General features: G+C 38.6%; 1 protein-coding gene across 6 annotated transcripts in view; it reads right to left on the reverse strand.

Annotated features, from left to right (window-relative positions):
- NOVA1 (NOVA alternative splicing regulator 1) overlaps window positions 1-15321 on the reverse strand; it is a 229519-nt gene that overhangs the window by 5324 nt on the left and 208874 nt on the right. The gene's annotated exons all lie outside the window — the stretch shown is intronic.

Below are 15321 nucleotides of genomic sequence, written 5' to 3' on the forward strand. Positions count from 1 at the left end.
TCACTCTCGCCAGTATATAGAAATATATTATGATAAAGATAAAATGTTATTCATCTTATGCAAATGTAGCACCATCAGAGAAGGGAGCACTCTGAAGGTAAAATTTGTTTAATTAATAGGATGTGTCATTTTTACATGTTTTATTACCTCTGCTGAAATGTTTTCAGTGAGGAGCATTTCCCTAAAAGGACAGATTTTTCCTCTCATTTAAACAAGTTTTACACTGGTATAATGTTATTAACTGCAGTAGATTAACTTCCAATTCACATTTTGTGAGTAGAGAATCAGGCCCAAAGAATTAAAAATTCAACATAGCGTACAGGTGATTTTTCTCACATTTGTTTGCAATATACATTTCTTTAAAAATATTTTTGATCTTTTAGTATACCATATGTCTTATAATACTCTGTTAACACAACTTCTCTGCACAAACCTCCATATACACTGGCATACTGATATCCACTCATTCATACATGAAAGTTATGTGTAGTAGAAAGTTGCGGATAATAGTTTTCAGTTTTGAAATTATTTTTACCAAAAACTGTCATTTCAATATCAGCAACAATAAAAACATGTAAATATAAAAAAAAATTAAAATGATTTTCATTGTTTTGACATTACCATCTTATTATTCTAATTTCAAGAGGCTAACTTTCAGATAAAATGTCTTCCCTAGAAAATAAGCTTGTTCTAGTTTACCCATCCATTTTTTTTAGGTTTTAATAAAATACCAGTCACCTCAGTTCTGTATGCGGAGCGTGTCAGCCAAATCTTTAAAAGTATGATACATTTAAAAAATGGAGAATGATTAATATTTTCCATTTAATAAAATATGCAAATTCAAAACAGTAATCTAAAATAACAGATTTTAATGTTTAAATTGTTTTGCATCTAATTTGAAGTTTTTAATCTCTGACATTTCAGTTACATTTCATCATTAACAAAAGACGTTATGTAAAATTAAAGAAATAAAAGCATAAGGTTCTTATTTATTAATAATGAGCTAAGTGCAGTTCTGTGCTCCAAGACCTAAATATCAAGGAGTCCGTAGGCACACGATCAGGAGACCTTGGTTATATTCCAAATTGTCACTGACATACAGTGTGAACTTGGTCAAACCACTTAACATCTCTATTGATCAGTTTCTCCATCAATAAAATGTGGATAAAAATACTCACATACAAGTTATCTGAGATCTAGAGATAAAAATACTAAATAATTGCTAAGTATTTTAGCTGAAACCTTCCTATCTGTTTTTGTTTACATCTTCGGAAATGCAAAGTTATCAGCTCCTCAGGGAACATGGAATCAGCCAAGACGACTCAATAATGTGGCATTTATTTTAGTATATATTTTGAAGGTCTATGGTTTTGTGCCACATACTGAAAAAAACTTTACCTGACCCCAATGGTATATGCAACGCTAAGCTCCTTTGGGGGTTTGCGGTACCTGTGACTTGTCAGCCTTAGGCACATTGTGCCATTATAGCCAAGCAGGCAAGTCAGTGAGATACCATGGTGATGGGTGCAGTATAAAAGCCTAGTTGGAAGACCGAAAGACATACTGATTTAGCTGATTTAAAAAAAGAACAAACCCCATCATACTAAAGCTCATTTTGAACCTTTTTGGGCTGGTACTTATCAGAAATTCCACTGGAATCAGTGGGTGTCTCACTTAAATTCAGAAGTCAGACTCAGATCCTACCTATGCACTTTTGAAGGTTAGATTCTTACGGTCAATTCTAACCAGTTAATTTTGACTGGGTACATTTTATTATCATGATTCAATTGTGAGTGTTTTACCATTTGCACACACAATATCTAAGTAAAGTCACATGGTTTAGTAAAGTCCTTTTTTACATTTTTCATAAGCAAGGCACATGAACTCTCACAAGATAACCTCCCCCCCCCATATATGTCTATTTAATCCAATGACATTTTTAGTTAATTAAAAATAATTCAGTATGAGTTTAATTTAAAAAATTTGAGTTTCAGTCCATCTACAGGCGTCCTCCGAAGTACTTTTTTCACTGCTACTCTAAAAGATGACTTGGCAGGTAGGATCTACCTTAAAACTGCATTGTGGGGCTTCATATCTATAGTGTCTCACTGATTTCATATAAAAAATTCAGTTTACACATTTTTTTAAATAAATGCCAGCCCTGCAAACTCAGCATGGAATCTGAAAGCCAAAATGAGTTCATTTTGGAGAGTGCCTCATCACCAACATTAAAGGCTCTGGAGGCAGAATTTTGCCCCCAGTTACAAATGTGCAACCTATTGGCCTTAAGTGGAGTTGCACAGATGAAACACAGCACATAATTTGAAGTCAGTGGGGTTGCAAAAGTATTCTGTATTAGGTATTTAATTGAACTATTCTTGTCACATGCAAAATCCAGTTCACTCTCCCATTGTTATGTTTGATCTGCAGGACGGTCAGTAGTAAAAAAACAATAATAATGTAATCATGTAAGTAATTAGACATGACTCTAAATACACAAAGAGAGCAGATCTGCTGAGTAAAAAGGTGTCAACTTTATAGTCACTTTTTAGTGTAAAACCACAACTTCAGTTCTCCAATAAAAGTACCATAGTCATTGACAATAAGAAACATCACCATAAGTATTTTTAAATGTTGAAGATAAATAGTCAACAATTCTTAAAAATACAAACTTAATACACAAATTATTACCATTTATTTTTGGAGAAGAAATGTGATCACTATTGGATTCTATACATTATTATACATTTTCTACCTACTGAAATAGAAAACACATTCTATTGAGTATCACATTCTTTTAGAAATAGTGAATTACATGTTCTCATTATTAACTCTTCTTTAAATGATGATCCCTTCAAAAATTGGATTTACTATTATAATCCCAGTGAGGAATAAATTTTGTTTGGATGTATAAACACATTTAAAAAACACATCTAATATTGTCTAAAGGCTATTCTAAATGAAAGTTTTAAAGAAAACTCCAAATTATACCAAAATTCAGTTTTAATATAACAAAATAACTTTTCATCTCCCTGCTGACATGGGATTCTTTTCTTCAGTTTTGTCCTCTCAAGTTATAAAAGTCCCAAGTAATGGGATTTCTTTATGGAGATTATTTAATAACCTAATACATCTAATTGTCAAGATGTTTTTTCCGGCTATTCAATATAGTTTTTTGTCTTAGTTTCATCCCATTACTTTTAGTTATAACCCACACCCTGAATCTCTCCTAATAATTCCTCTCCTTCTTTCAGAGTAGCAGCCGTGTTAGTCTATATCCGCAAAAAGAAAAGAAGTACTTGTGGCACCTTAGAGATTAACAAATTTATTTGAGCATAAGCTTTCCGATGAAGTGAGCTGTAGCTCACGAAAGCTTATGCTCAAATAAATTTGTTAGTCTCTAAGGTGCCACAAGTACTCCTTTTCTCCTTCTTTGACGTTTATACACTTCAGCTAATTGCAATCTGTTATTCTCTCATTTTACCTCTCTCCTCCCATCCTGAAACAATTCCACCTCTTTATTCCCCAAAATAAATGCATATTTCTTCCCTTAAAAAAAACTATTTCACACTGATCTATTTGCATTTTGATCTCCAAATTCCACCTCTATCTAATTTCTCTGTCTGCCACGCTCACCAGTTCTATTTTAACCACTCAGAACTCCATCTTGACTCTGCCCCACTTACCCCATCACAATTCCACATTGTCTTCATTTTAACTAACTTACTTTACCTGGGACTACTAGACAGCCTGGCAGGGCTCACTCACTCTAGCTACTCTGATTGCACGTTGAATGCACTGCTACCATGGATCTATGAGATTTCTCCCAGGGTGGAAAGGGGCTGCATGCTACCTACTCTGGGATGCCATAACTACATCAATCAGGGGTTTGGATTTTTCACACCCCTGACTGATGGACACCAGTACAGTAAAAATGATACACAGCATATAAAAATGTCTTTCCTGTGTTACAATCATCTTAGATTACTATAACATAATAAAGGAATTTTATAGATCTATTTCACTTTTTCTCATTATGCTCCATATTTACTATTAGTACTTAAGTCAGCTTGACAATGAAACTAGACTGGTCTTTTTGTACTAAATATAACTTTGTTCCCATGCACCAGTACAGTGTTGCAGATACAGCAGGGCAATATTTACATCTACAAATGTCCCAAGCTGTTCCAACCAGCCTAAGCTGGCTCCTCCCCCACCCATGATCTTCAGGGCCCAGTCAGCCCCAGTTGCTAATCCTCCATTCAGCTGAACCTATACTTCTCAAGGCAGGTCTTTCATTTTAGCACCAAAGTTACCAATTTTCCACAAAAGTTGGTGTCTACTTTTATTGTTGAAAATTTATTTGCATCAGAAATGAAGACTCAGAACTGAGGTTAGGGGAAGAGTTATTTATACTAAAGGAAAGAATCCTTAGTGTTTTAAGTTTCCTGCATGAATAATTGTTTTGTTGTCCCTCATTTTGGGTCTTTGTCACCCACCGTGTCCCACATTTGGGCCTTGACCATTTGAGAGGTCTGGCTCATCGCACTTCTGACACTTCTCCCCATTTTCAGCACCTGAACACTGACTTTTCTTTCACAGGAGAATAATAGGAATTCTGTCTCTGCTCAATTATACATATGGTCACACTCTTCTTGGAAGTATTTAGCCATTGACAAATCTATCTTTCCAAGGTATAATGAAAAATAGCACAAAAAATCTATGTACAGGAACTCCTTACTTAACGTTGTAATTATGTTCCTGAAAAATGCGACTTTAAGTGAAACTACGTTAAGTGAATCCGATTTCCCCATAAGACTTAATGTAAATGAGGGGGTTAGGTTCCAGGGAAATTTTTTTCACCAGACAAAAATATATCCACACACACACACAGTATAAGTTTTAAACGAACAATTTAATACTGGTACACAGCAATGATGATTGTGAAGCTTGGTTGAGGTGGAGGAGTCAGAGGGTCAGATATTTCCCAGGGAATGCCTTACTGCTAAATGACGAACTCAAGGGTTAACTCTCACATTCTACAAGGCAACAGGAAAGGAGGGAGGGCAGACAGAGACAGAGACACACACCCTGTGTGTGTTTGAGAGATAGAGATGTGCATTTCCCCTTTAAGTATGCAGAGTGGGGTCAGAAGTACTCTGCCTTGTTAATTAGATCAGCAAGCTGAGACCAGAATGCAGCTGCAGCCTAAGGCAGCAGCTCCCTCTGTCCATGTGTCCCCCCTGCTCTACGGAAGATGGGGTAAGCGGGGTGCAGGAGCATGGGGGAGGAGGACACCCTGACATTAGCCTCCCTCTTCTCCCCCCCCACCCCCCCACGCACAGCAAGCAGGGGTCTCAGCGAGCAGCTCCAAGGCAGAGGGCAGGAACAGCACATGGCAGTGGGGGGAGGGATAGCTAAACTGCAGGCAAGTGATAGCCTGCTGAGCAGCTGATGCACAGGGAACTTAGGGGAGCGGGAAGCTGATAGGGGGGCTGCCGGTCCACCCTGGTTCCAAGCCCCCACCAGCTAGCTGCAACAGGCTGCTCTTCCTGCAAGCAGTGGACAAAGCAGGCAGCTTCCAAATGACATCAGAAGGAAGCATTGCACAACCTGAAACTAGCATGTTCCCTAATTGATCAGCAACGAAACAATGTTAACCTGGATGACTTTAAGTGAGGAGCTCCTGTTTAGGTCCTTCTTCCTTGTATTAACATAAATCAAAAGTTTCTGAGTGGAAGAGAGGAAGAAACTGAATTCTCCACGATACATCGTTTTAATAACATACAAGGAAATGTCACAGCTCTTCCTTTTTCTTTTTTCTGTGAAACATAAAAACAACATTACCTACTTCATGTATTAATGTTTCATGAGTTTCAAATTACACTTGTAGAGGAGTGTTAATGTATTTTGAGTAGCTTCCTTTACACGTCTCACTTTTTTATAATTAAAAAAGAAAAAATGTGCTGGTTACTTACTGAATTATACAAGAGCACATAAACATGGATTTTCACATTGTTTCAGAACCTATAGTGTGTGTAGTGAATTAATTATTCACACATACTAAGCTGTCATTCAGATGAAACATCTTTCAGAAGAAATGTAAAACTGAAGTCCTAACTGCTGTGGTCAGTAAAGATCTTATGGCACTTTTAGTAAGAGCTGTGGTGTTAGTCTCAGTCACCTGGCTGAATGCAAAATAATTTCATGCTGCCTTTCTAAAATCACCATACAGTTTCAGTTCTTTATTTCTTGCTCTATTTTGTTGTATAGTGGTGCACAAACTGTTGCCACCAATGCGCTCAGATATGGCTGTATTTCACAAATGACTGAATGTTTACTGTTTATAAAGTCCAGTAATTTGAGATGCTTTGGTTGAAGGACATGATGTAAATATAATATTATTACTGGAATTGCTTAAAAAAAAAGAAACCGTGCAATAATCTGGCAATGAAATAAAATAAAATAAAATCTTTAAAGGCCAAATCCAAGTCCTATCTAATTCATTAGCAAAACTCCTACTGACTTTGATGGGATCCGTATTTGACCTTAACTCTGAGCCCCAATTCCTAGCACCAGGTCTAATTAGATATCTTAGTAATTGAATGATACTCAGAGGAGTGGGGAAGGAATCATCATCCTCAAGCACAGCAGACCTATTCCATGGAAGCTACTATTGCCTACATCAGGTAATTAAATTTGTCCCCCACACAGGAGATGGAGAGGAAGATCTGTGCAGTAGCAGATCCCTTGTGCCGCCACCTGTTGCCCTCCTTTTACTGTTTGGGGCTCGCTGCCAATCATAGAGTGCACACCTACTGTGTGTCTCCCCATGTCCTATTCAAATCCCTTGTGCTGTGGAACCTCAGTGAGCATGCAAGAGGGGGACTGGGTATGTCCCTGAATAGATAAACTATTTTAGCAGCTCTCCTACATATGAACAAAATATGTTACCCTGTTTGTACTTTATATTTACCTATAAAAATTAATTTAAAGTGTAATTCATTAAATTCAGTATTACAAAATACAAATATTGTTAGCAAACTTTGGGAACTGTTTTACATTTGTAGTAGCAAAATAAATGTGAGATTTCATTTTCAAAAAGATTATTTATACTTTTTAAAGAAATACTGTGATTCAGATTCTTTGGTCTGGCTGAGCTGTACTGGGAGCTAATGGAAGGTAGGACAAAGATGGATTTCAAACAGCTTGATGATTTCCCAGCATTTTCAAGGCCTTTGGGTGCTAGTTTGGTCCCGGAATTATGCCCAGCTGCCCCTGGTTCAAAGCAATGCCACAGCCTTGCTCCCTTTTCCTGAAACAAGTTCAGTTGCAAAGAATTTGGTTTAGAGCTATTACGCTAATTCTGCACTGCCCAAAAGAATCCTTAAAGAGCTGGATCCATTAGCTTTATGGCTGCTTTGTGGCACCAGAGCGACACAAAGTCTTTCTAAATGATATGCTCTAGTTCAACAAGAAGTTATTGGGCTTGATGCAGGCATCACTGGGTGAAATTCTATGGCCTATGTTATGCAGGATATCAGACTAGATGATCTTAATGGTCCCTGCCTACCTTAAAGTCTATGAGTAAGAATTAAAGCAGTCATAGCAGTGCTGAAAATGTAGGCCTTCAACTACAATAGGAATTTTCAAGTTAAGTACAAAACACATTAAAAAACGGCATGTTAAAAAACAGAACAAAACATAAAAGATGGTCTATTTATCACCATTAACTCTAGTAAACAGATGGCTAAATATATGTTTATATGCTTTTAAAACCCCTGAATGTTTAAAATTATAAGAAGAAATTATTACATTTAAATTTCATTGAGATGAAAAACCTGCAGTTGGTTAAAGAGCACGTGACTCTCACTGAAGCTGACTAGAAATTGGGTGTGTAGAAGACCTGCAAGTAGGGTGACTAGATCACAGGAATAAAATATTGGGACACATGCTGGGGGAGGGGTAGCCACAGGGTCACATCCCCCACTGGAACTATAGGGGAGGGAGGTGCACAGCCCTAGGAAGCTGCAAGGGGGTGCACACAGCCCGGCTCCAGTCTCCGGGTCCAGCTCCCCCTGCAAGCCGCGAGGCCCGACTCCTGACACGGGTTGAGGGCACATGGCCCCGGCTCCAGCCTCAGCCCCATGCCATGGGTCAGGGGGCACAGGGTCCCAGCTTACTGCCAGCCGCATGCTGTGGGTCGGAGGGCGCAGGGTCCCGGCTCCAGCCCCCGCCACATGCTGCAGGGCTCTGGCTCCAGCTTCCATTGCATGCCGCGGGTCGGGGTCGCACAACCCTGGCTCCAGCCCCAGCTGCAACTCAGGGGCGCACGGCCCTGACTCTCAGTGCATGCCGTGGGGTCACACAGCCCTGGCTGTGGCCCCCACCGCAAGCTGCGTGTGGGGTCACACGGACCCAGCTCCAGCCCCGGCTGCAAGGGAGGGTCTCATGGCTGGGGCAGTAAGTTGGGGCACGGGAGGAGGGGTTCAGGGTGCTGACTCTGGGAGGGAGTTTGGGTGCAGGAGGGGGGCTCAGGGCTGGGGTGCACTTACCTCAGGCAGTTCCCCAGAAGTGGCAACATTTCCCTCTGGGTCCTAGGCGGAGGTGTGGCTAGGTGGCTCTGTGTGCTGCCTTGCCGGCAGGCGCCACCACCACAGCTCCCATTGGCCGCAGTTCCTGGCCAATGGGAGCTGCGGAGCCAATGCTCATGGAGGGGGCAGCACGCAGAGTCCCCCTCGCTGTCCCTGCGCCTAGGACCCAGAGGGCGATGTGCACTTCTGGGGAGCTGTGTGGAGCCAGGTAGGTAGGGAGCTTGCCAGCCCCACACCAACCAGAGGCCTGGCAACCCTACAATATTGGGACAAATGGCATCCCGATCGTAAATAGTTCGGGACGTGGGACAGAGTTCAATATCTGGACAGTCCCGATTTTATTGGGATGTCTGGTCACCCGACCTGCAAGACATCCTAAAAATGCATTACAAATTTCCTCCTTCAGTACTGTTGGCTAAACAATAGCATTTTTGAATGACACTCCAAACTACATCTTATTTTTATTGTCAAAATATTTTTAAAATTATCCTATTAAATCCTACTAAAATGAACATTGCTTTCAGCGAGAGCTTTTTGTTAGCTTCCATAGAGTAAAAGCTTGTCAGTATTGAAAGCTAACTTTTAAAAAGGATTTAAACATATTTTTCTTTACAGACACCAGGATACTACTCATGGTGACATAAGCATTCTGTTAAAAATATTATATAAAAAATCTTATTAAAACAGCACTAAGAATTCATTTATTGCTCTTTATCAGTCAGGTAATGAAAGCTTGTGTTGTTAAACCTGTAATAATAAATTCTCCTGGGTTAATGTGTATCTCATGACAAATCATTTATTAACATCATCATTAGGGACAGGAAAAAATGAACAAGCGATTTGTTTTTAATATTTAAAAATGACCCATAGAAGATAAATAAATACCTTTAGGAAATATGATATGAAGTTAATACATAAAATGAAGACACAAAAATAAGGCTTAAGTTCGTATTCAATAGCTCCACCCTGCTCTGTGGACACTGATCAATATCTCAAGTACAAACAGCTCTAGTACAGTGCGTAGAAGTCTACTTGCTACAGCTAATCTTACAAGATATTTTTCATCATATCCATAATGTACAGTACATAGCAGAATCAAAACATACAATTCATATAATAAAGCCTACACAACCTGGGGCAAATCCGGTGCTATGTCTCCCCAAGGCTGTGAAGGTCCCCAGATGGAACAGAATCATTTAAATTCACTCTAAAGTGTGGAGGAGGAGGAGGAGTTGGGGAGAACATGGAGGGGCTTGGCTTCATTGTGCTGTGGAGCACAGCTCACTGAGAGCTTCTTGTGGCTAGGCAGATTGTAGAAAGAAGTGGCTCTTTCCCATACACAGACTAACCAGCCTATAGTTCCCCAAAAGTGCACAGGAAATGTAAGAGCGATTGCAAACAAAATATTCTTATGGAATTCCATAGGACACAGCCCAGCTGATCAGGTTGCTTATTGATTTCCATCTCCTGAAAAATAGTAACATTAATAGTTCTATACCTGCAAATTTCCATGGGTTTTCACTGGCATTGCTATCTATATTTTTTATAATGTTTCTTATCATGCCTGAGGCTTATATTAGAAAACTATGGCAAACAATTGAAAAAGCATCATGGGATAACAAACTTGAATAGACCATAAGAAAATGTAGTTAATGTGAAGTTATAAATAGCTCATACATTTTCTCAGATAACCTGAACTCAGGAGCAATATCGACTTCAGGAATGGAGAAGTCTGCATTGATTCTTCAAGATCAAGTCCAGTGATTTTCATAAAACTATCAGAATAAAATGTCATTCCCATCTTGAGAAAATTTCAGTGTTTGCCATTTAAAAGTCAACATTTACTAACAGTTATACAGAAGTATTTGCGTTTTTTAGTTATTTTCTATGCTAATTATTTTGGAATGCACTCTTTCATCAACTGTCTCTCTAGTAACAATCAAGGGAGAATTCCTATACTCTCATTATTTATTTTCCTAGCAGAGAAAACAAATTTTTCTGCCAAGTGTTGCCACACAGATTATCTAATACTACCGCAGTTGAAATACTTGACCTCAGGAGCAGAAGAGCTTCTGTAGAGAACTACATTGAGTTAAAGCTCCCTTGGACTCCTTGAAGTGTTTGATCAATTCATCATTCAACTGTTCTTCCCAGTTATTTCTTTGAGGCAGAGGACATTGGTGAGAGTCTCCTAGTGAGCTCAACCTGAAACTAACATTTTCAAAGCAGTGAAATTTCAACCCTGAAATGCTAGGGAAGACAATCTCTTTGTCTTTTTGATGTACATTTAGGTTTTGCTATGGTCTCCCCTTGGGACATGGTAATCTGAGGGACATATTTTTCTCTAAGAAGGGCAAGATTAAAAAAAGAAAAAGGCAACACTATGCTGATGGAGAAAAGATTCTGAAAACAAAAATATTATTTTAGTATTTATTCACACTGATCCACTATTTCTCTAGACTGATTTTATGTGAGTATATACAAATCTTTAATATATGCAATACAGCCTCAATGTAATTTAAATATTTAACTATACTGGGCATATCTGTTATCTACTATACACTTTCTTTTACTGTAGTGTAGTTGCTAGGCTAGTTTTTCTTTCCCATAATAAGATTGCAACTTTGGGGCCATTACTATAAAATGGGGGGTTAGAACAGTCTCCCTGGACTGACAAAAGTAGTATGGAGCTAGTGCAACTTCTCAGCTCCGCTGTGGTTTGGATGAAAGAGAATCAGCCTTTTCATCTGGTGCTGATGTGGTTCATGTAAGGACTCAGTCTCTCTCTGTACAAGATTTAATTACATCCCTGGGATAGTGATCAGCATCTGGGTGTTAGGTCATGGTAGGATCTGACGTTTACAGTTGGATTCTCAATTAGGAAGGTAGATGATAATCTTATTGAAACTGGGCTCTTTTTTTCAGGATTCCCTACCATCTTTAGCCAGTATCCTTGTCTATTTTTAAATAGTCATGAGCTGTGATTTTCAAAAATGGGGCCTAAATTTAGACTTCTAGGTACATATTTAGAACTCTAAATACAAGTAGCCTGCTGAATGTTCAGCACTTTTGAAAACCAGACCATGTACTCAGTCCATTAAAAATGCACTCACCAGTCTAACTTTTGGCACCTTTTTTTGAAACTCCTGGCCATGACCTTTTCTGCCAGTTTAGAACTGAAGCCGCGTTCCCTTGTTCTCAACAAATGTGTAACATCAACAGTCAAGCTGTGAACCATTGACCAGAGAAGCGACTCGTCTGTGCATGGGCAAAAGCTTATTTCCTCCTCATATAAGTGCACTGAAACCAACACAGTTCATGTGAGAATGAAGGATACTGTCACAGGTAGGCACCACATTCTGAAAAAGGGTTTACAAAGAGTAAAATGAATAGAAACACTTTCATGAATTCTTAATTTCTTTAAGTAAGCTCCCATCTTTCTTCAGAAGTCACACTAATATGACTGTAGTTGAACAATTTAAAAGAGGCACTAAGATCTAACTCTCTCAGAAGAGATACTAACTCCCTCCCAGTAGGTATGCAATGACAGAAAAATTAAACTCCTAATTACTGCTCTCTCACAGAAGATAGCTCTAATAGAGAAGCTTGGAGGAAAGGGAAGAACTACCACCATAACAGAACACATGACTATCACTTGCTTATTTGTGTGGGAAAATAGGTACGGCATATTCACATCCAAGGAACAACTCAAGAACAAAATAATAAAAGGACATCATCATCCCACAACTTATATGATTCTAAAAGGTGCATGAAAAAAATAAACAAAACAAAAACAGCAAAAATGTTCCTACACAGGACAAGTATATTGTCCTACTCTATTTGCACTAAACTAAAGCCAAGTATTAGAAAGTCACAGCCAAAACAACCAAATGGATAAGTATGTTCATGAAATAAAACAAATGAAAAGCTTCCGAAGAAGAGTTCTATGGAACAAGAGTGTGTCTCTGTTATAGAGTTACGTTGATTCAGTGTTAGAGTTACTCCATCTCTGCCTCTGAAAATTACTCTTGCAGCACATATGTAGTAAACAGAACAGTCCCACCCCCCTCAATCTTAAGTGATACTCGTAATGAAGGGAAGGAATTTTGTTAAATATGACTTATTTGACAGAGTGCTTGTATACACACACACACACAGAGTAAATGATGGTGAAAGACAAATTCATTATTGCATTATATTCATATGAGCATTGTGAAAAATATGACAAGTCTGGAGGGTAGGAAGTTAAACTGCTGTATCTAGATGAACAATTATGGTTTTGTATTAGGTCGATAAGGTTGTCTAATAATATATACAATACTCAACATACAGAATTTCTGATTGTATTCTCTGTTCTGCCAAGCTCCACTAAGTATAAGAATGACGAAGTGACGGGATGCGAATCTGACTGTAAGCTACCTTTGTGCATAAGTTAGAGCAGCCTGATTTCTGTTCTGAACTACATCTGGCTCTCCCCATCTCCCTAGGGTTATTCACACAGCTCAGAATAGCTGCAGTGCAGCGGAAATTTGGCCACAGTCCCCATACAGCACCTATGTCACTGGCTGTGACGAAGGCTGTGTAGAGCAACTGTTGGTTCTACAGCATGTGGGGACTCCCCCTATCTTGAGGATCTTTCCCAATGGCTGCCTCTGCTAGCTTTAAGATCCCTTACATCATTCTGGCAGTGCAAAGGGGCAGTAACAGAACAGACAATTGTCTTACCGTCTGCTTAACTGTTAGAATGGGAAGTTTATCTAACAGGAACTACACAATGTGTCAACAAAGACCTATCTCAAAGATGTCATTAATGAAAGAGGAATGGGACAGTTAAAGAAACAATAGCTCAATATCCATACCTCTTAAGGTTAAAAAAAAGTTAACTGGCAGAATCTATATTAGAAAAGGAATGTAGTTTCACTAATGAATGCATGTCTCCCAAGTATAATAACCACCTTTGATTGGACTAGAGGACTACATAAACCCATAATGGTAACAGAGACTTTTGACATGTTGATGTGATGAGGGTCTCCTCTCAGAGACACTCTGTGAATATTTTCAAATCTCAGAGGCTGTCATGGTGCTCTCTGACAAGGGTCAGAGAACAAAACAAGCTAATACCAGAACGTTGGTCTAGGAAAATATTTCAGTACTTTGTAACTAAGTTACAGGACAACCTAGTACTTACCACTGTATTTGTTTAAGCGCGATTGTATTTGCAGTCACCTTTAATTTTATTACTTTTGTTCACTTTATTTTTGTAAACTGGCAATGAAATGTTCATTGAATCAACACAACCTGAACTGGGTTATGGAACTGTGGTGATAACTGAAAGGCTTCTAAGAGAGAAAAACAGAACTCCTGACATTGGCGGAGGTAGTGCCAGAAATTAGTAACTATTTGCTTATAAGATCAAAGGCACGGAAGAGGTTGTGACATCCCTTCCCCAAAAATGCAACAGAAGAGTTGGTGAGTGTTAGGTGGGCCAGTGGTAAAAGCCAACCTCCCTGACAGGTAAAAAGTGCAGTTACAAGTAGGCTGGAATGAGAGTAGATGACTGCATTCTCCTCAGGAGCCTCACGAAACGGAAATGTGTATCCCATTAAAGCTAGCCCAGTGAGGAAAATTACAAATACATACCACTGAACAAAAATTCTCCAAATAGATTGTCTCCACAGATCCACACTTTTGGGGCTATGTTCCTCCAAAAATGGGGATCTATGTAGCCATATTTCAGGAAAGGGAAACTGAGTAAAAATAAAACATAAAAACAAAGAAATGGTGAGGATTTTTGAATTGTGGGCAAGAACGATGAAAGCCAGGTGTGCACAGCTATTGAAGTGTTGCTATTATATGCATGTAAATACCTGTGGTTAGCTGCTCAGCTAGTGTATATTGGCACATGGTAAAACGGCGATTTGCACCAACTGTTCATATACACATACATTTGCACACATGCAACAGGCATTTATACACCTAAGACAGATGTGTAATTATTTATGTGCATCTAACTTTAAAAATATAACTCCAAAAGAGTAAAGGCAGAGTGATCAGATTCATTTTCGGAATTCACGGCTTCTATTGGTTTCCTTTCCTTTTAAAGACATGTATTTACCTTCATCTGTTGCCTTGACCTCTATTCCTACTACCCCACCACTATTTTTTCTGCTGTAATGGATTTCAATTTTCTTGTATTCTGATGCAGATGTTCTTGTTAGCGCTTAGTCCTTTAGGAACCATAGCTCTGATAACGTCATTTTGAAAACAATCATTTTAAAACACAAAATGAAAAACATCTGTCTCCAAGCCCTGATAAAAAGTGAGGAAACCGGCAGCTCTAAATTATGCTTTTAAAATATTTTTCTCTTTACAAATGCTTGTTGACTGCAGATTTCAATACTGTTCATAATATTTTTTCTTTTTAATTGAAAAAAAAATAATTAGAAGTAATAAAGACTAATTGTATCTAAGAGCAGGTGGCGGTTTCATTTTAAAGAAGGGCTTAATTTCGCCAATTAAAGACTAATTTATGAGTATGATGCCACATCCATGAAGCATCAGGTTCACAGGGTGGAGGTTAACTCTGAATTGTAAATTTTTATAGTAAAACACTGCTTGTTTGCAAGACAGAGCTCAATCTGTGTATTATAAATTATTTATAGTTTATGAAAATTCTCAAACCTGCACACAATATAAAGTCATTAGTATTGGTGCCACTTCATTCAGC

This window comes from Natator depressus, chromosome 6 (genome assembly GCF_965152275.1).
Source record: "Natator depressus isolate rNatDep1 chromosome 6, rNatDep2.hap1, whole genome shotgun sequence".
Taxonomy (NCBI): domain Eukaryota; kingdom Metazoa; phylum Chordata; order Testudines; family Cheloniidae; genus Natator; species Natator depressus.